Below are 21,630 nucleotides of genomic sequence, written 5' to 3' on the forward strand. Positions count from 1 at the left end.
GTGAGACCAGTAATGACATACGCGATAGAACTACTGAAATACGAACGCTGAGATCAATAGCGGGACACACATTATTTGACCACAAAAGAAATGATAAAATAAGTGGGATATGTGACATCCAGGATGTAGTGAGATGGACGAGAAATCGGCCAAGGGAATGGAGAGACCACGTGGACAGAATGTCAAGTGACCGGTTGGCAAAGACTGCTAAGGAAGAAAAGCCGAATACATCCTGACCACCAATACGATCATCTATAAGATTTTATGAAAGCTGGTATCATCATCGGAGCTGTAGCAAGGCAACCATTAAAGCAAACACAGGACCAAGTCCTAACGTACGATGAAGAAGAAGAATTACATTTTTAATAACTTGCTTAGACGAGTACATCTGAATTAAGACTAAAACTAGATATCACTGTACATAATTATACGAGGTTTTACAATTAAACATCGAGAATAGTTATTTTCCTAACAAGTGCGGAAAGTGATACTTTCCCGCACGCGACTGCAGTTGTCCCGAACGACGCGGAGCGGAGTTCGGGCAAGCAGTCAAGTGCGGAAAGACACTTTACGCATTAGTTAGGAACATTATTTTCTCTACGACCGTATATACAACGACCCATTTTTCAAAAATTATTTTATTCCAACAAACATAATAATATACAAAACTTTAACTAAAAACTACTAAGTATTTTAAATCTTAATGTTGAAAACACAATTTGTTACATTCTGTAGACTAGTAAGAATTGCCGATCCAATGGAGTTATTTGGTTTAATGTGGTTTAATTTAGAAGAAGATTGTACTTATTCGGTCACTTCCCAGACGTTTTGAACAACTTTGACGTTTTAGTAACAATTACACGCCTGGGTTGTCATAGCAACTGCTATCAAACCCGGGTGGTTTGATAGCAGTTGCTGTGACACTCCTTTGAAGAATGTACAAGGTTATATAAAAAATATCTTCATTATTTTATATTTTCAAAAAATTAAAAATGCTACAAAAATTTTATTAAATGATTAAATTTTATTTGATGGACTATTTCGTGAATATTTATTTTCCTGTAGTAACAATAGCTATAACCACCGAAGTAAAAAACTATCTAATAAGGTCAAAATATGCATAATTTTACTTTCTAGTGCGGGAAAGTGACATTTTCAAAGCTAAGATGCGTGAGGGAAAGTGGGTCGTAGAAAAAATAGTTTTTCTACGCGCATGCCAATAAACGTCAAAAATCGCACTGTAGACAGTGTAGACAGTGTAGACAGCATAGACAATGTAGACAGTGTAGACAGTAGTGATAAAGTAATATTTAAAAATATGTGAAATGAGAAACGTCAAATGTTTTGATTTAGTCAAATGACAATCAAATTTTTATCTACGTACGATTTTTTTTGGTCTATTAACATTGAGAAACATGAAAGCTCTCAGCATATAGAATATCAAAATACATTTTGGATTAAAAGTGAGATGCCGCTAAATATTGAAATCTCATTACACAATTTCTCATAAAAGTAAGCCGCACGTTGTGAAAATAAAAGGTATTTATTTGATCAATTTTTGAACAATTTCTTAATTTTACTTTCGAACATGTCATAAAAAACTATGAAATCTTCTTCTCTATGGGCCATTTATTCGATGCTGAGAACTTAACATTCACAACAACAATATTAACGTAGCAAATAATCCAAAATCCTACTAAAACGGAAATAGAATATATTTAAAAGTTAGTTACTAATCGAAAGTCATATATAGAACACATTATTAAGTTTCTGAAAGACGTTGTCAAAGGTGAAAAATTATAATATTGAGTAATTATCAACAGAAAAACATGAGTTCTTATTTTTTGTTTTCAGGTTATCTTCTTCATTGGTTTACACCTGGCTTGCCGGATACAAGAACTTAGAAATATAAAAATGCAACAAATACATGTCAAAAGTACATGAATTTGCATCTTCCTAGTATGAAATTTCCCTTGTTTGTTAATTACAGTTAATTACATTAATGAAAAAAACAGGCTGATGGGTTAAAAACAATTGGTAATGCACCTCGTAAAATTACTAAATATTTTCAGCAACCTGTTAATTGCTGCAGGATATGTAAGCAATCATCGACAGTAGCGAAACGCAAACTCTTAAAATTATGAATCACAACGCTCTACGAATTTCGAAAGCGATTAATCTAATGTAACATTAACGAAATATCTAGTTTTGCATAAGATTTAAATGATTATATGCTACACAACGTGGAAGATGTTAAAATTTGCGGCTGGTGCTACAGGAAAACTTGTTATCTTAATGTACTTAACCGACAGAATCCTGATATTTTTCTATATTGTCATTGGGTTGAGGATATTGACACGGAAGGATGGCCCAGGCAGGAATCATCTAAAAACGTTTGCTTCTTCTTCTTCTTCTACTGCCTTGCACCTACAGTGCGTTGGCGTTTATCTTATGGTCAGACATCTATTTATAGCGGCATGCCACAACTCACCGGTGTTATTTATGCCAGTCCAGTGTTTTATATTGCGTAGCCAAGACATTTTTTTTCGGTCTACGCCTCCCTTTTTTTCGATCTTTTCTTGTATGATCAATTGGAGTAAAGTATATCTTTCTCCTCTAAGAACGTGACCCAAATATCCAACCCTTCGCACCTTGATCAAGAGGTTCACATTTCAAAGGCTCCTAGTTTATTGATGGACGATATCTTTAATATCCATGTTTCCATGCCGTACAGTAAAATTGACCACACGTAACATTTGACTATTCTATACCGAAGGTCAAAGGAAATATTAAACGTTTCCTAGGTCATCTTAAAAACGCTTTAACCAATCAAAAACACTGGCATGTGTATCCTGATGCACATATTTCTACAGTTTGTCCACGTAAGTTGGCGGCATATGGGAAACTTTTTTATTATTAATTTTACGAAAAAAAGTTATTCCTTATAAAAAGTTCTGCATGGTCCGAAACCTAAAATTCGATCATCGGATGTTATATCTTTTCAGTCGTATACGAGGTTTATCAAAAATGTGATTTTTGCTCTAGCTACTCTACCTTTCTTTTTGACAATATCGAAAATTGTTATGAAAAAAAGATGTTTAGAATTAAAAATAGCTTCCAAATATTCAACATTGTTTATTTACATTGAAAAAATATATGTTTTTTCTAAATTCTCTCTGCGATTACGTTGAAAATTTAAGTTTGCACATTAATGCATAATTAATCTAGGATGCACTGGCATTTTTTAAAACTGATAATTAAAGTAGGCTTTGCGAACTGTATAAATATCGAACATTCGAAAAAAACGTCAAAAATCGTATTTCAAAAAGTGCCACGGTATTTGTTTATGAAAAGTTAGACATGCCACCAACATTAAATCTGGAAGAGAAAATTGAGATTGTGCTAATAGTGGGTGATAAGTATAAAACATTTCGAGAAGCAGCAGACATTTTTAATTTCCGACATCCAGATAAAAATATTCACAATGAAACTGTTAGAAAAATATTTAATAAATTTAACACTTATAGAGATGTACATAATAAATTTAGCAAAAAACGCCACAGCATGATAGAAAATAATGACATTGCGCTGCAAGTAATGCTAAATATCCTTTACGAAAAAGGGCATCTTCATTGCCAACGGATATAAAAAAATACAATTTTAAAGATTCTAAATAAATACAAATATCACCCTAACAAACTTCAAAATTTCATACTTTAAGACCAGTTGATCATGATAGACGATTTGAATTCTGTTGTGACATACAGGGAATCTTAGTAGATAACCCATTTATGTCAAAGTGTATCATTTTTACGGATAAAGCAACATTCTCATCAAATGGAACAGTTTCTAGCCAAAACTGTCGCTGGTGGAGTGATACCACATTTTACGTTGAAAACTCGAGACCAATATTCGTTCAAAAGAGACGTCTGGTGCGGAATGTATAAAAATCAAATAATTGGACCTTTTTTTATCCGAGAAACCTTGAATGCTGATAGTTATTTGTGCTTTTTAAACAATGAAATGAATGATTTTCTTGACAACCTTCCCTTACTTGAACGTCAGCAAATATGGCTCCAGCAGGATAGTGCCCCATGTCACAGATTAGATGTGACATACATTTGAAAATATTTTCAATGGAAGGGTTTTTCATCGTTTTTCGGAAATTCCTTGGCCTCCGCGGTCTCCAGATTTAACCCAACTCGATTTTTTCTAGTGGGGTTACTCAAAGCAAAAAGTTTACGAACCGCTTTGCAGAAGCGATTCGTAATATAACTCCCCATATGGTTAGCAATGTCTTAAAAGAATTTTGTAATAGAACTGTTACATGTATAAAAAGAAATGGAGGATATATGGAGGCATTAGTAAATTGAAGATAGTGATTATTCATTACTATTTATTGTAACAAAGTAAATTATGCATACAAACTTCATTTAAATGCATCGTTAGAATGTTACAAACTAGTGATTAAGCAACTTAAAGGTTATCACTGTTCGATAAAAATTAAGAGATAATTGCTATTTGAAAGATTATTTAGAATTGTTTAATCAAATTTACAATTAATTAATACAATGCATTAATATGTAAACTTAAATTTCCAACGTAATCCCAGAGAAAATGAAGAAAAAAATATTTTTTAGATGTAAATAAACAATGTTGAATATTTGAAAGCCATTTTCAATTCCACACATCTTTTCTTATATAACAATTTTCGAGATTGTCATAAAGAAAGTACATTTTTTGAAAAACCTCGTATACGACTTAAAAAATTTAACATCTAACATTTTTTTCATAAAACCACTAATATAAACATGTTCCATATGCCACTTATGTGGTGTAAATTATCTATCTAAATCTAAAATGAAGATTTCAGTTTCGATAATTCAAAATTCTTCATGAAAATTTACAATTCAATGAACTGATTTGTTTATACTCGGTGTTTCTATATTCGACCGACAACGCTCTACCACAGAGAGATCTCAATAAGTGATTCATTTTGATATAGAAATACGAATCCTTACGGTGCCTTGTTGCTGAGATATAGGGTGCTCAAAATGAAGAAACTTTGAAAAATTTAACCAGGGGCGCGCTGTCAGGTTTAGTTGTCACTTTTATCCCCCTAGTTTTTACGCCACTGGAGCAAATTATTTTTTAAATTTTGTTCTAAATTGCCTGATTATTTTTAGTTAAGAAACGGTGTAGTATATTTAATAGTTCGTGACACTTTGTGGATTCGACACGATCTTGATAGATTAAATAATAGAATTTTAAATTAGTTTTCACATTAATTTCGTTGTTATAAAATGAATTTTTAGTTGATCGATATATTAATGATTTACGGGGAAACTCGAAAAAATGGTAGAATCGCACCAACAAAGAATTCGCAATCGTCGAATTCCACATCATTTTACATTTGCAAATATTGAAAAAACGTACAAGGACTGTGCATCTGGAAGAGGAAATATCAAATATTTTTGAAAGGCCATCTTTCAGTACTCTAACTGTGGATCGCGCTTTCAGAGGTGAACATTCAACTGCGTGAAAAGTTTTAAAAGAACAAGTGTTACATCCATACAAATTGGCCAGTGCTCAAGCAATATAACCTAGAGATTTTCAGGTGCGTATGGAATTTTCAAACTGGTATTCACAAAAGAGTCGTGAAAATCGAAATTTTCCAAAATATGTGCTGTATGTCGACGAGGCTAGATTTACTAGGAAATAGTCACGTTTGGGATGAAAAAAATTCGCCCTTTGTTCGTGAAAGTATGTTTGGTGATTGCTTAATCGGGCGTTGCACGTTACAAATAAATTAAATGGGGGTAATTTATACGCGCTTTCTGGAACAATGTTGGATGAATTGCTGGAGAATGTATCGTTAAATACTAGACAACACATGTGGTTTCAACACGATGGGGCATCTGTTCATTTTGCTGCAGCGGCAAGAAATTACTTAGCAGACGTTTTAGAGAAAAATCGATTGATCGGGGTTGACCCAATTTTTGGCCAATTTAGAACAAAATTAAAAAAAGAATTTGCATCAGTGGCTTGAAAAATAAGGGGGGATAAAAGTGAAAACTAACCCTGACAGCGCACCACTGGTTGAATTTTTTAAAGTTTGTTTATGTCAAAATATTACTTCGACAAGAAGTATTTCGGGCACATTATTTGAAAGAAAAATTTGAAGACGTTCTTGATTTATGGCAAATTTATGATTTTTATTTAAAACTTTGAACACCCTATATCTCAGCAACGAGGCCTCGTAAGGGTTCGTATTCCTATACGAAAATGAATCATTTATTAAGATCTCTCTGTAGTAGAGTGTCGAATATATAAACATCCTGTAGTGGCGAGAGGTAATTAATTCGCATTAGACGGTTTTCTTTTTGGTGCATATGTACTTCTCCTGTAACACCACCTGGCTCGTTACTACTTAACATCCATACAATCAACAACAATCACTACAGAAATAAATATTCAACATCTATGCAAAAGCCACTACTGCAAACTAAATATTAGAGAAGACTTACATTGTTTCCATGGAATTTGTGGACGAGTTTTTATTGTGGAAGACATACCATAACTTCATCAATCACAAATTATCATTGACGTTGTTACTCTGAAACATACCAAAATTGCATTTGTTTCAAATTAAAAGAAAAAAAACGTTTAAGCTCCAATTATTCATACAACTTCAAGGGCAAAAATGACAAAAAATTTCAGTTTTCAATTACTTTCGGATTATCTGTTTTTTGGAAAATATATGAGACAAATAAATGTTACAAGGTTTCTCACTGCACGTGAAAAGTGTAGGAAATGGGTTTTTATTATTTCTGGTCAAACGGCAAATTTTATCACAAAATGAAATCAGAGAATCAGATATCCACCCTTAAAAAAATAAAATAGAATATATAGTGCCACAAACCTATTAGTAATTCCGGAAAAATTGTGGAGCTCGTCAATTTGGCATAACTCATACAATGAAGTAATACGAGACCACACTGTATCAGAGAAATTTGGGGTTGAATGCTACTGAAACTGTTTTAATGTTGAAAACAGCTTATAAATAAAGCTATGTGAGAAAATTGAATGTATGACTGGTTTTTGTGGCAGACAATAAATTGGGTTTTCCACGAGGTCAATGCATTTGTAGACGGAGCTATATACGCTGCTCCGCGCACCTTACTTGGCTGACCTCACCCCATGTGACTGTGACTATTTCTTATTTCCATGTATGAGAAGAGGTCAATATAAACTGAAAAAGGAACTGTGAAAATGTTTCGAACAGTAGAAGCACCACTGAGTCAAATATATCAGTTGTACTCGTAATAGATAGTAGTTTGAATAGAATAGTCGTTTAAAAAAAAATTCAAATTGTATAATTTTTAAAAAATAATTCAAGTTATTTTTAGGTCCCCTCTCGTATATATGGCTGAAGGCCCAGTGAAATTGATCTATAGCAGTTTGTAGGTTATTAACTCAAGACTTATCTACATCTTCAATCCCCTCACGATTTTCCTTTTTCATATCGGTCCTCATTTGAAGGTTTATGCAGGTATTCGCTATTCACGTTTCATCCAATAGCTATCAAAATACAAAATTAATTACACAATGTTGTACAGGATAGGGAGAAAACATTAAACGTTATTTTAGATAGATAAATTTAGTATATACGTCGATATTTTAGTGATAGAGTTACTGGAGTATTTGATAGCTCTAATGATTATACTAGATATACGAGGGTTGTCTGAAAGTTTCCTAATAAATAAACAAACAACAAAACATATTTTTTTCTATAATCATTCATATTCATGTTCTATAATTTGCAACCCTTCCAAATAATGTATGCCATATTTCCCTTCAAAATAGGAGTTTACGTATGTGATAACCTTTTTCGTACTATAAAAATCTCTCTCCATCGACTGAAACTTTAAGGTTAGGGAACAAAAGAAAGTCGCTGGAGGCCCAATCTGCTGAATAGGGCATGTGGTCAATCAATTCGAAATGTGATTCGTGAATGGCGATTATCGAAGTATAGGAAGGTGGGTCGTCCTGGCGGAAAAACATTTTCTTTTACCTTATTAAGAAACTATGCGCGATAGTCTCCTGTTATTGTTTTACCTTGGTCGATAAACATAATACAATGACTATCTCAAAAAGTGGTGGCCATTACTTTTTTGTCCGATAAAGCCTTTTCGAAGCAAGTTTGCCCTTTCAATTGACTGTTTTTTAAATTTACTGCACTAGTGCAAATTATCGATAATTTGCACTAGTGCCAAATTTTCGTCTAGGATTAATAAACATCATTTGGTTTTAATTTTATATTTTAAGAAAAGGAACAATTATTGAAAATGCAATTAGAATATATAACTTTACTGGAGGCCGACGATGGTGTTTCTATGCTGCTTCCACCACTTCTTATTGTTACTTCGCTACTGTCATTTCGCATTTTTTGTACAATTTCCTCGTGGTGTTCACTATTTACTTGGAGGTAACTCTTTATCGGGGCCTGATTTGAGTGTCCGGTAACCTTCATAATTTGATTTTCTGAAACTCCAACCTTGGCAAGCTGAGTAACTGCCGCAGCACGGTTCGAGTGATTTGTCACTTTTATTCTTTTCGTGTCAATTCCTATAGCTTCCGCTGCATCTCTTGTCCACTTTGAAATTTCATTTCGTCCTACTGGACAATTTTTAAAAAAACCTTTTGATGTTTCTTTCATCCATGATGGGTTTACAGTTAAGAAAAGACGATCGACCGTAATATGTTTTCCTCTTTTTTCTTTCAACATTTTAAAAAGCCTGCAAAATTATAATGATAGATTGTTTGATATCATGCTTTACATTAAATACCTTATTGGGCATTTATCAGGCTCGGTGGTATTTTGGACTAACCATCTTTTTTCTGTTAACCTATGACTCCCTCCTTGCGCTGTCTTAGAAAAAATAGGATAATAAGATATACGTCCTGTAGGGTTGCCGTAGTTGTCAAATTCTTCTTCAAAGTAACTCAAAAGGCAATTACAAGCTTCTCCTCCTCTCCACGCCAGTTCATATGAAGCAATATGAAAGAACTTGCGTTGAAGTCCGTCCGGAATTAAGTTTATTTTAAATTAAATTTTTCTCAGGAAATAGTCTGCCAAAATTCCCTCTCGTGCATGTCAAATTGTCTCATAATTTCCTCTCGTGCGCATTCGCGCAATTGAGAAAATTAAATTATCGACAATTTGACATGCACTCGGGACATTAATATTGAAAATGCACTTTTAGTCCTAAATAAGCAAAAGCGGCACAAAATGCGCGAATAGCTTACGCATACATAATTCTTAGAGTAGTAAATAGCAAATGCGTTCTTTTGATATTTTCTTTCAAAAAAATGAATATTGGCAGTTCGATACTAAATCTTTCCCTATTTACAGAAAAATCTTTACAACGACTCACTTATAAATTCTCAAACAAAAACTTAAGATTCAAAATGGCTAAAATTTGAATGAGGATTTCTCAAAATATGCGCAAATATTCCCAGCTCATATTTATATGTACTGACATCTTCAGGTTGAGCTCTGAAACTTTTCAGACCACTCTCGTGTTATAGCCTTGGAAAACGTTGTCAAACTACAGCAATAACTTCAGATTCTGACATTTTATTTGATCAATTTTTTTTATATACACTCGTGAGCAAAAAAATTATCTGAGCACGGAATTAAAGCAATTGTATTTTTCTTAGTAGATTCTTGAAACTGATATCAACTGTTTCTTGCTCTCACAGTCCAAGAATATAATCGGTAACCACCTTTTTCATCCTTGATTATAATGGTGCTAATTAGGGGTAACTGACCCTTATAAAAGTTTATCTACTTGACTTAGTATCAGATAGCCTTCAAACCTGTACACATCTCCCTAACAATAAACAAGAATTTTACCTGAAATGGAGACAACAAGTGATAAAGCTGCTCAAGCGGTCACCCTATTGCGACAAGATCAAAGTCAACGAGTCGAGTACGGTGAACATGAGTCAGTTTGGTGTTTCCAGAGTTCACCAAGAGATGTAGTTCCAGAAAAAATAGGTTCACTTCCCAGAGAAATGACCGATTTATTGCCAGCACATCCCTGAGAAATCGGGCCCTCACTGGGCCAATAAGAGTTCAGAGAAATACGAAGAGAGGCTGTGAGCTACTGGGCTAGTCAAATGTAGACTTAAGACAGGTAACTTCGAGCCAAAAAGACCAGCTACTGACCGCCAGCCCACCGATCTACTATTTGCCAGGGAACACGTTAAATAGACTAACGAACAATGGGGCTCTGTTCCCTTCTCATACGAAAGTAGAGTGCACCTGCAAGGTAGTGATAAAATAGGACAGAAAAGTCTACAGAAGAGCTGGAGAAATATTCGCACAGTGCTGCACAAAAGGGAATTTCAGTATTTTCAGCAAAAACCGAGTTGATTTTTATTGAAACTGGCGGGGTCCTGTGGGGATTTACGGCGATACATAGAAAAATGTTAGGAAATCATTAGTTCCCTATGTCAGTTTTATCGGCGAAAACCTCATCTTAATGCAGTATAATCAGTTCCGTCCACATGCTGCTATGGAAAGAAAAGTTGGTGCTGGAAATCCTGCACCAGCCACCATATCTGACCCCAAAAAGGCATCTACTGAACAAGATCGATGATTCATGAAAAAGCTGTTGGGGCCAAAGGTGAGAACGTTAAATATTTATAGGTTAATGCAAAATAAATTATTATTTTGATGAACTTCAGCTTGTATTTCCTTTACTGTTACTTTTTTAACCCTTTTTCATTGTTTAAGATTCCGTTTCGTTTGATATTTTTTCTTCATCACAAAAATAACTCAATAACAACATAGACCACTCACTATAAAACCAAAATTCATGGCTTTGAGAAAGGAAGATTCCCTGCTAGAGACTTTAGAAGTCGATTTTTTTGCTCGCGTATGTAGTTTCGACGATAAACAAGAAATTTCTCCCAAATATATAAAAGTAACAAACAAGCTAATAATGATCTTGGTTTACTGATAATTGAAACGGCAAAAGAACAAATAGAACAACTTGAAAAAAACAACTATATATTCTTGTTGATGAACATGTTGACCCACTGATATTACTTACTGCTCGAGCTCCCACCGAAAAAATCATTTGTTGATAAATTATTATAATAATCGAAGCCACTTACCATACTTATTAAATTAGCATTTATTTCACATTTGCACTCATTTGAAAGATCTTTTTGTTTATTGGAGTGAAGCATATCATTTTTAGTCGCAGATAAATATTTAATACGAGAGGGTACCCAAAAATAGTCGGAATTATTTTTTAAATGCTATATATTTGCAAATATTTACAAAAAAACCTTATCCCCTTCAAAATACTCCCCATTACAAGTAATACGTTTGTCCCAGCGGTGCTTCCACTGTTCGAAACATTGTTTGAACTTATCTTTAAAGATTGCTGCAAGTTCCTGTCTCGTACTTTTCTTGACGTCTTCAATGTTTTCAAATCGCCGTCCTTTCATGCCCCTTTTCATATGTGGAAACAAGAAAAAGTCGCATGAGTACGGGTCAGGCGAGTAAGGTGCGTGGGTCAGCGGAACCATGGTGGAAGAACCAGTCAACTGTTTGCTGAACCGAGCTCCAAGATATTCCAATGATTACAGACAGTTGATCAATTGACTGTCGACGATCTGAGCAGCACAAGCTCTCGAATTCTTTCAACATTTTTATCGATTCGGGCAGCTGATGGACGTCCATGGCGAGGTTTGTCATCAATAGACAAGTCGCCATTTTTAAATCGATCAAACCACTCATACACTTGAGTATTCCCCATAGCATCATCTTTGTAAGCAGTTTTCAACATTAGAACAGTTTCAGCAGCGTTTTTACCGCATAGAAAACAAAATTTCAAAAAGTCACATTGTTCACTCAAATTTGCCATCATAAAAAAACGAAGCAGCAGTGAAACAGCACTAGTCCAATATATAACGAGACTTGTTCTACACGTCCGATCTCGGTGGTTTCGTCAGTCAAATAGTTTGACTATCTTTACTTCTATTATTTTAATGTTGAATTCATTTTCCACAAATGTCAATTATTACGTTTTGAATCTGAGGGCTTGTGTACAGGGCATTCTTCTGTGAAGTATTCATATGGTCCGCCAGATCTTTATCTCAGCCGCAAACCGCAACAGAACTCTAAAATTACCATTATTCTGCAGTGGTTGTTCCGGTGTAATTTGTATGCGCCCCGAATCGATTTTACGTACCTTTTAAGGAGATGCCTTTTTTGCCGCGAAAAATTATTTCTTTTACAAAGGGGATTAGTTTCTTTCGATTCTCCTCTTGTTGTCTCTTTCTCTCTGAAGACAGCTGTTCGGTAACCGAAAAAGCCTACGAAGACATTACTTTTAGAAAATTATTTGCCATTGATATAAAACGACAACAATACGAACAATATAATACTGGTTCATGGAGGGCATTAATCATTTACATTTTTTCGACAAGTCCAATATTTTGTTAAAATATATTAAGAATTAAAGAGAGCTATTCATTTGAAAAACCATCTCACCAACTAGTTCAACATTAGTTTCAATTGATGTAAACATATTTATTATACGTAAATATTGATCCATAACGTGGACCACGAATTGAAAAAAAAAATATGAATCGAGAGGATTTTCAATGCTCGTTCTGAAAATCCAAACCCTGAATTTACTTGTTGATTCGATAAAAATATATTAATTAAAGCCGTGGGAGCAAATTCAGATTAGAAAATATTTTTTTATTTCCTGTCCAAAGTGTCCTCTGGAAAGAACCAAAAATACCTATCAAATGCTCCTAATTCTCTCGTTTCAAAAATATTTTGCTTTTTGTCTAAAAAAATTAACTAATTATTCCGGATTATTCATTGCGCACAGGCTTGTGAGTCAGTTGTGCGCGTTCGCAGAACTTGATGAATCGGAGTCTCCATGAGTTGGAGTAACGGTCGTTTGTTATGATGTTTGAATCAATTTGAATTAAGTGACTGAAATAGTGTCGACCGATAGGAGATCGTTCTATTTACTAATTAAGTAACGCAAGTACAGTAATAAATGGATCTCTCAAAAGTAACATGTTTCCTAATGCACTTTTAATGTTAATTAACTTTTTATTACATAAACATGCACTACCATTTCCTTTTTTTTACTTCAAATATTAGTTTGACATGCTATACTTTGCATCTAACGACGACGATGACTTCCATCCAATTATTACTGTAATTGCGTTACTTAATTAGTAAATAGAACGATCTCCTATCGTCTACACTATTTCAATCACTTAATTCAAATTGATTCAAACATCATAACAAACAATGTTACTTCATCCCATGGAGACTTTGCGATTCATCAAGTTCCGCGCACAGCCAACTTACAGGCCTGTGTGCAATGAATAATCCAGAATAATTAGTTAATTTTTTTTTCAGGTTTCCCTAAAATTATAGACAAAAAGCAAAATATTTTTGAAACGAGAGGATTAGGACCATTTGATACGTATTTTTAGTTTTTCCAAAGGACACATCTGAATTTGCAACCACGGTTTTAATTAGGGTAAATGTAGGTAATGGGGATCACTTGAGCGAAAATGAAAAAAAAACCAAATCTATGAATCAGCTGTTTATTACTCTGTTCTTACTATAAACTCTACTTTACAAACTATCGATTGAGATCAACTTTAATCACTTTGGTTTATTAGTTTTGGTACAATAGAATTTAAAAAAAAAATAACTTTGATCCCGATTGTCAACTTGGGTTGGCAATGGTGATCAATATGTGAGCAATGGTGATCAACACATATCGCAAACATAATTGTGCGCAGTATCCCATCCAGTACAGTCGGCATGAGCCAAGAGCCCACAAGAAGTGCACCAGTACCATGTTTCATTGTTTCGTCGAATTCACCACATACAAGACACAAGCTGCTTGCATCTTCTGCATCGTCATTTTCCTGGCATAACACATTCGTGTTCACGTCTGACGTCGAAGTATCATTGGAGTTTCTACTTAACCTTGTCACGACTACCCTTCTGTGGCTTGATTTTCTTTCCTGTTCTTTTTCCTTCGTTTTTCGCTGGTCCAGAAGTAGTGGGACAGAATATGGATGTACTTGGAATAGGAATGTTTCGTTCTAGCTCAAAAGTAGGCGTTAGGGATGTTGCAGGGACAACAGCACCAGCAGAAGTCGATTCAAAAATAGAGTCAGCAACTTCTTGAGCAACAATTGGCTCTGATTGAAGGACTTCAGCTGCTATAAAGTATTCATCTGAAAAAACATTTGGATTTATAGGAAATATGCCCGTTGATTTGAATCCTCCTTCGGCCTTACTCAAGGAGGCAATATTAGAAAATGCTTTTTTGACACAACGGGAGTTATTCTTTGTGACAGTTAGCTCTTCATGTATAAATGGCATTCTCTTCTATATGCCGCTTTAATTGACCCAAAAAGGACACATCTAATGCATGCGATGAGATGTATGTGGTGGTAGAGATAGCATATGGACATAGTTATCCTTACAATACTCAAAGATGGCTAGAGAAATGTGGCTCGCATGATTATCCATCCACGAGAAAATTCAGGATTTGAATTTTCAGAACGAGTATTGAAAATCCTTTCGATTCATATATATTTTTTTTATTTTTACGAATATTTGGCTGCTAGCTTGATGGAGCTGACCACGAAATAGTTTTTGTTGAACTGGGTTCATTTCCACGCTCTACATAAGTACAGAAAGTTGGAACAAGGATTTATGTGTTACTAAGCGACATCTGTTGGAGTCTATGTAACATACAAAGTTTCGTTATGGCATGTTCACTGTTCATTTCTGTTTGCTTATAGTTTCTTTTATTTTGTCTATGCCCACTACATCATTATCTCCCAATAATAAAAAAATAATGAGCGAAAACTGCATGTAAAAATATCCAAATGAGCATGGGCCAAAAAGCGTTAAAGTTGGCTGAAAATGGCGTTTTAATACTCTTGTAGTGTGACCTATCGTTTTCTTTGCAAAACATCACTCTAAATCGATTGAAATAAACCGCATTCGAATTATGTCAAAATTGAACATTGTGTGTCGATATTTATCGGAAAAAATTCACTCACAAATATGCTGCGTGGCTGAAACGTTTGTGCATTGTGGTACCTGAGAAGGTTTCTGTTAAGAAAATGGGCTCAATATTGGTAACCTTCAATAAACAGGTTTGTACAATTACAAACAAATAATTGTTAATAGATTTTTGGAATAGAGGTTATGGAGCTCTGAAAACATATATTGTTTTAGTAACTCTTATGGAATGTTTGGGAGGGATGTTACGTTCTCTTTTCCGGAAATACAGTATTATAAATTATTATCTAGTCTGAATTATTATCTATTATCCAGTATAATTGAGAAGAAATGTGAATAAACTAAAAGTTGATATAGAGAAATGGTATGAGTATCATCTAAGAGTATATTTTGTTTATACACGAGTTATCGATTTAGGTCATTGATTAGATTAGTTAGTTTGTGTTGATTGAACTCCCATTCCGTTTCATGATTCACTAAAATCCAAATCGAAATCATTGCTGTTCAAACAATAATTAGAAATGCATAGAGTGTGAATTAAAACGTCAGGAAATTTGTATTTGCGTGCTATTTCTCGTATTATCGATTGGAAACAAGTTTTGTGAATTTCGGTCACTTCCAGTTTTAACTAGAGCACGGTAACATATTTTATTACACCGCCATAAAAGGTTAACTATTAGAGGTAATTGATAAAATAAGAAAAGAGCAAATTATAGTACGGGGACCTTTAGCGTATCAGCTGAAGGACTTCTTGCACTTCGTATCCATGTGACTTTAGTTCAATACGAGGATTGCTACTTAAGTTTTCAGATAGACAAATTAAAAGAAATATTTAGTATTGTATATGGCTTTATTGTTTTTGAAAATATTCTCACGTTTGCATTTGTTTGAACCAATTGTCGGAGTATTTTTTCCATTCCGATTGAGGTACCTCCAAAACATGTAATTTGAATGCATCAACCGCTTCTTCAAGTGTAAAAAAAATGCAATTTATTCTAGATATACTGGAATAAGAAGAAATCATTGGGTGCCAAACAAGGACTGTATGGCGGATGAGCCATCAATTCGATTTTCGGTTGAACCCTTGTGTGAGAGTTCGCATTATCGTGGTAGGGAATGATTTGTCTTATGCGGTTGGTTTTCCTTAATTTTTTGAACACTTCTGGCAAACAAATGCTGGTGTACTATTCAGAATTCACCGTTTTGCGTTGCTCTAGTAGTACAGTGGCGACACTAGCAACTAGCAGAATACGGTGGCTCGAGATGTGCTTCATCACCAAAGGCGAAACGAGTAGCTCGGCACAATCCTGTTGATGTAATCCACATAGAGACTAATAGAAAATCATCACACGAAAATGTTCCCGATTTAATTCCATTTTTGACCAAGATGAATGTTTCAAGTATCTGTAAACAACTCAAATATCACTCGTTTGACACGTTATCTATTAAAAATGTCAAACTTCATTATGGCAATGTCAGATTTAACATATTCACATCAATGTTGCCATATCTCAAAATTTAAGTAACACCCCTCGAATCGGCATCTCCTTACCAGTCTCCCACTATATGTCACTACCTAGGGTTGCCAGGTTGTCAAACCTAATAGTCGGACAGACCAGCCAGTTTGGCTGGACATTTGGGTAGAAACGCCGGACACCCTACATTAGGTATTAAGAATTTTGTCTCATTACTAATATGGTACGACAAAAAAATAATACGACTTTCTTAACATAGAACAAAAAAAACTTCTCTTTGAGTTATACAATAGAAATCATTATTCATATTTTTGGTTTACCGAAACCTGCTTTAAGATCTCAGTTTTTTACAAAATGTATTTGTAAAAATACTTACATTATAAATGTTATAAATTAAATTCTACAACCAACATTTTGGCAACAGTGTCAACATGTAATCTGTTGCGTTCTTTCATCCATTGCTGACCTATCAAGAAAAAAGCTCCTTCAATGTTTACGTTATGTTTTGGGATAGCAAAGTAATACTGACAAATTGTTAGGAATTCTGAAAAGCAATCTTGACTTATCATTGATTTAGAATATGCTACCCATTTCTTATAAGCTAATAGCTTCTTGAATCAACGTTCTCTTTGTTAGCGTTCAGAAACCAGGTGAAGGGTGGCACTTGGGCCTGCGTGAGCTACTGACAGAGAGAGAGAGACTTTCATTGCTTGCAGTAGGTCACGCTCGTTTGCGAAATATAAAAAACCAAACAAAAGCCGGACACCGTCTATTTTGGCCGGATACACAATCAAAAAGGCTTTATCCGAATGCCTGGAAATGTTATATCTACCAGTATTGTTTGGTTAAACAGCTTCGTTGGTCGCCATGTGAATCAGTTGATCCCATCGATTATTTGAACAGTAATTCCATTTTTGAAGGCAAAAAAAGTTCGTTCCGCTGAAATCTACCAGCAGTTTGTTGAAGTTTATCACGAAGGAAAATTGATGTATACTTTCCAAGAAATTAATAGAGCATCAGACTTTCAACCGTCCTCAAAGCTCAAGAAATTCTCTTATAAAAAGCGCTTGAAACAGTAGAAAGAAACTATTACTAGGTAGTCAGTTTAATGGTAAGGTGTCAGAATTCTTTAATGATGCGTTCCACGAACATACAAATTTTTTTAAATGAGATAAATTTTCTAGATATAAATAGTATTCCATTATCAAATTAATGAATCGTGAAAGATAAAAATAATTTTCAAATGTCAATTAGCATAACCTAAAACTGAAATCCTTGTTTTCCTATCTTTAATCAGCTGTCAGTATTTTTATAGAATAAGGCATTAGTTCAAAATTTCGAATATTAATAAAAAGAACTTTTAGAATATGGACTAATTATGAGATTGTATATGTGAACTTTTGAGATAGACAGTGATTCAATACATATTTTCATTAAAAGAGAAAGTTACGTGAAGAAAATTTACAAAAAATTATAAATAGCAGGAGGTTGGAAAAACAATCGCTCTTTGGTCTCGGTTATGGCACATGCCCTTGCTGATAGTTACGCTATCTTATTTATTGCTCGAAGTAGAAATAATTTTCATGCAGCGGAACGCATACTCTAATCACTCTTCATCGAGGGATTAGTTGAAGGAGCTTTTTCAAAGTTTCTTTTTTTTTTCACAGTCCTAGTATGGTCTACCGGTGGAGTCAGTTATAGTACAGTACACAAGGTGTTGACCAATAACAACAATAACTAAAGTATTTTAATTTTTGATACGTTATCTTTTTTTATACGTTGTTCGCCATCGGCAGGTGATAAATAGAAACCATTCCAGTTTTTTCCAGTTTCTAAAAAAACCATTAATTTTAAATATATGAATTTACTAGCTAAATCCCCTTAATTTAAAGCTTAGAACCCAATAGTAAAGAGAAAAATGTCATTTGAAAAATTTTTTAGATAGCAAAATTCGGCACCATTTTCTGAACACCCTATATAAATTTTTGTCAAGGTTTTCACAAATTTCAAAAGCTGTCAGTGTTATTTGCCCAAATCCCAAAAATATTAGACCTGACTCACTTAAACTTAGAAATATAATTTTTTTAGTGGAAAGGCTGCACTTTAGGCATACGATGCTTGATACGAAGTTATATTGAAATTTTGCACAGATTCCGTTTAAAATAACGAAGTTTGTGTCTATTTCCGGTATAACCGGAAGTTACAGAAAACTGAAATTACTTTAGCTGAAACAAGCATTTTTGAAAACCCATGTAAGCAAATTTTCAGAACACTAGTCGCAGTACTTTCCCATATACATATCGATTCAGCTCATCGTGAAGGACCCTGTACACTATACTTTTTGGATGTTGGTGAATGTTGTTTACATAACGGCAATAGCTTTTTTTAAGTTTGAATATTTTAGGCCAGTAGACATTATTTATAAACAGTTAATCTTGTCTAATTTTTTTTATTTATTTTCTTTCATATAGCCATGTTCAATCCAAATAAAAAATGTTTTATCTTATCTTTTCAATTTTCATGTCTTCCTTCAATGTTTTATAAATTCTCCGTCACTGATTCATTATATTATATTGGAATTTGCCACCTAGGTTATAAAAATTGCCCTATCATATATTTCGAAATAAACTACGGAGGTAACCTTAAAATTTCTTCAAGTAACAAAGAGATAAGACAAAATTTTCGCTAATAATTTCAATTTCCAACATAGTTTCCTTTTAAGTTTATACAGTTACTCCAGCGACGCTTTGATCTTTTTAACCCTTCCAAATAATAATTGCAGTCTTCCTTTTCAAAATAGTTGTCTATGCAATAACGTCCTCGTCAGATGAAAATATCTCTCTCGCGAGTGAAACTTTTATGTTAGTTAAGTTTGCCTTTGCAACCCACTGTCTTGATTATTTTTGCAATTTAGAAGTATAGTTGCCAGATTTCATCTACTATTACGAATCAACGCAAATATCCAGACATCGCTGTCAATAATGTATGGGAATTGTTAATTCGAATGCGGATTCACTATAAAGTGAACAAACGCGGTACCCAACGGTCGAATAGTTTCTCCATGCATAATTCTTCAGTCAGTTTGTGGTAAATGCATTATTTTGATGTCCATAGCATATTCTATCTGTTTAACATGAATCGTCAGTCTCATTTAGTGAACTTTTTCGATGATATCTCTGATTAGCGCCGTTTTTGGCGGTCCCCAAGACTCGTACTCAGCCAAGCTGATTAGAATTCAGCTGCCCAAAATTTTACGGTCATAAATTATGGTACAGAGTCTGCGAATAAGGTGTCTAACTCCTTTTTCGTTTGCATATGCGTATTACATTTCAAAAACCAATATTTAATGAGAGCTCAATACTCAATTTTCTCTTCACGACTCACTTTTACGACTGTTAAACAAAAACTAAGCATCCGAAATGGCTGAAATATTTTTCCTATTTTCAGAAAAATCTTCACAACTCACTTGAACCATCTTTAAACAATAACTAAGCATCCGAAATGGCTGAAATCTTTTTTCTATTTTCAGAAAACTCTTCACAACTCACTTGAACCATCTTTTTTCCATTATCAGAAAATTCTTCACAACCCACTTGATGATCGTTAAACAAAAATGAAAGCATCAGAAATGGCTGAAATTTTTTTCCGTTTTCAGAAAACTCTTCACAACTCACTTGTAGGATCGTTAAACAAAAGCGAAACATCAGAAATGGCTGAAATCTTTTTTCCATTTTCAGAAAATTCTTCACAACTCACTTGTATAATCGTTAAACAAAAATGAAGCATCAGAAATGGCTGAAATTTTTTTCCATTTTCAGAAAACTCTTCTCAACTCACTTGTAGGATCGTTAAACAAAAGTGAAGCATCAGAAATGGCTGAAATTTTTTTTCCATTTTCAGAAAACTCTTCACAACTCACTTGAACCATCTTTAAACAAAAACTAAGCATCCAAAATAGCTGAAATCTTTTTCCCAATTTCAGAAAACTCATTTGTACGATTGTTAAACAAAAACTAAGCATCCGAAATGGCTGAAATATTTTTCCTATTTTCAGAAAAATCTTCACAACTCACTTGAACCATCTTTAAACAATAACTAAGCATCCGAAATGGCTGAAATCTTTTTTCTATTTTCAGAAAACTCTTCACAACTCACTTGAACCATCTTTAAACAATAATGAAGCATCCGAAATGGCTGAAATCTTTTTTCCATTATCAGAAAATTCTTCACAACTCACTTGTATGATCGTTAAACAAAAATGAAAGCATCAGAAATGGCTGAAATTTTTTTCCATTTTCAGAAAACTCTTCACAACTCACTTGTAGGATTGTTAAACAAAAGCGAAACATCAGAAATGGCTGAAATCTTTTTCTCATTTTCAGAAAACTCATTTGTACGATTGTTAAACAAACACTAAGCATCCAAAATAGCTGAAATCTTTTTCCCATTTTCAGAAAACTCATTTTTACGATTGTTAAACAAAAACTAAGCATCCGAAATGGCTGAAATATTTTACAATTTCAGAAAATTCTTCACACCTTACTTGTACGACCGTTAAACAAAAAGGAAGCATCCGAAATGGCTGAAATATTTTACAATTTCAGAAAATTCTTCACACCTTACTTGTACGACCGTTAAACAAAAAGGAAGCTTCCGAAATGGCTGAAATTTTTGTAACGCGTGCACAAATGTATATCCGAATTCATATATACTGCTGACATCTGCAGGTATATGTTGGGAGCTTTTCAGACAACCCTCGTATATATGAGCTAAATAGTCTATGTTACTGCCTGCTTCAGGATTCAGTTGAATATTTTTATCGTTGAAACATAAGATCATACTTGAAACATCCTATTAAAATTAATGAGAAAAAATTCAATCTTGTCCAGATAAAATTTTTCCCAACAAAATCTCAGGAATTCGAGAGATCTTGGACATAACTTAAAATATTTTTAGTGGTTCCGATCTATTTTATGTGGTTTCTTCTTGTTCAATAGACTTGAAAATTTTTCGAAACATGCATAGTAGTATCATCTAATAATTACATTATGT

The 21,630-nt window shown here is 33.9% G+C and overlaps 1 protein-coding gene across 1 annotated transcript in view; it reads right to left on the reverse strand.

Moving 5' to 3' along the window:
* Positions 1-21,630, reverse strand: part of LOC130446029 (uncharacterized) — a 126,569-nt gene that overhangs the window by 99,485 nt on the left and 5,454 nt on the right. Inside the window, exon 2 of the mRNA XM_056782010.1 lies at positions 6,528-6,616. The gene's annotated coding sequence lies outside the window, so the exon portion shown is untranslated. The remainder of the gene's footprint in view (positions 1-6,527; positions 6,617-21,630) is intronic.

The sequence above is a fragment of the Diorhabda sublineata genome, chromosome 6, assembly GCF_026230105.1.
Source record: "Diorhabda sublineata isolate icDioSubl1.1 chromosome 6, icDioSubl1.1, whole genome shotgun sequence".
Taxonomy (NCBI): domain Eukaryota; kingdom Metazoa; phylum Arthropoda; class Insecta; order Coleoptera; family Chrysomelidae; genus Diorhabda; species Diorhabda sublineata.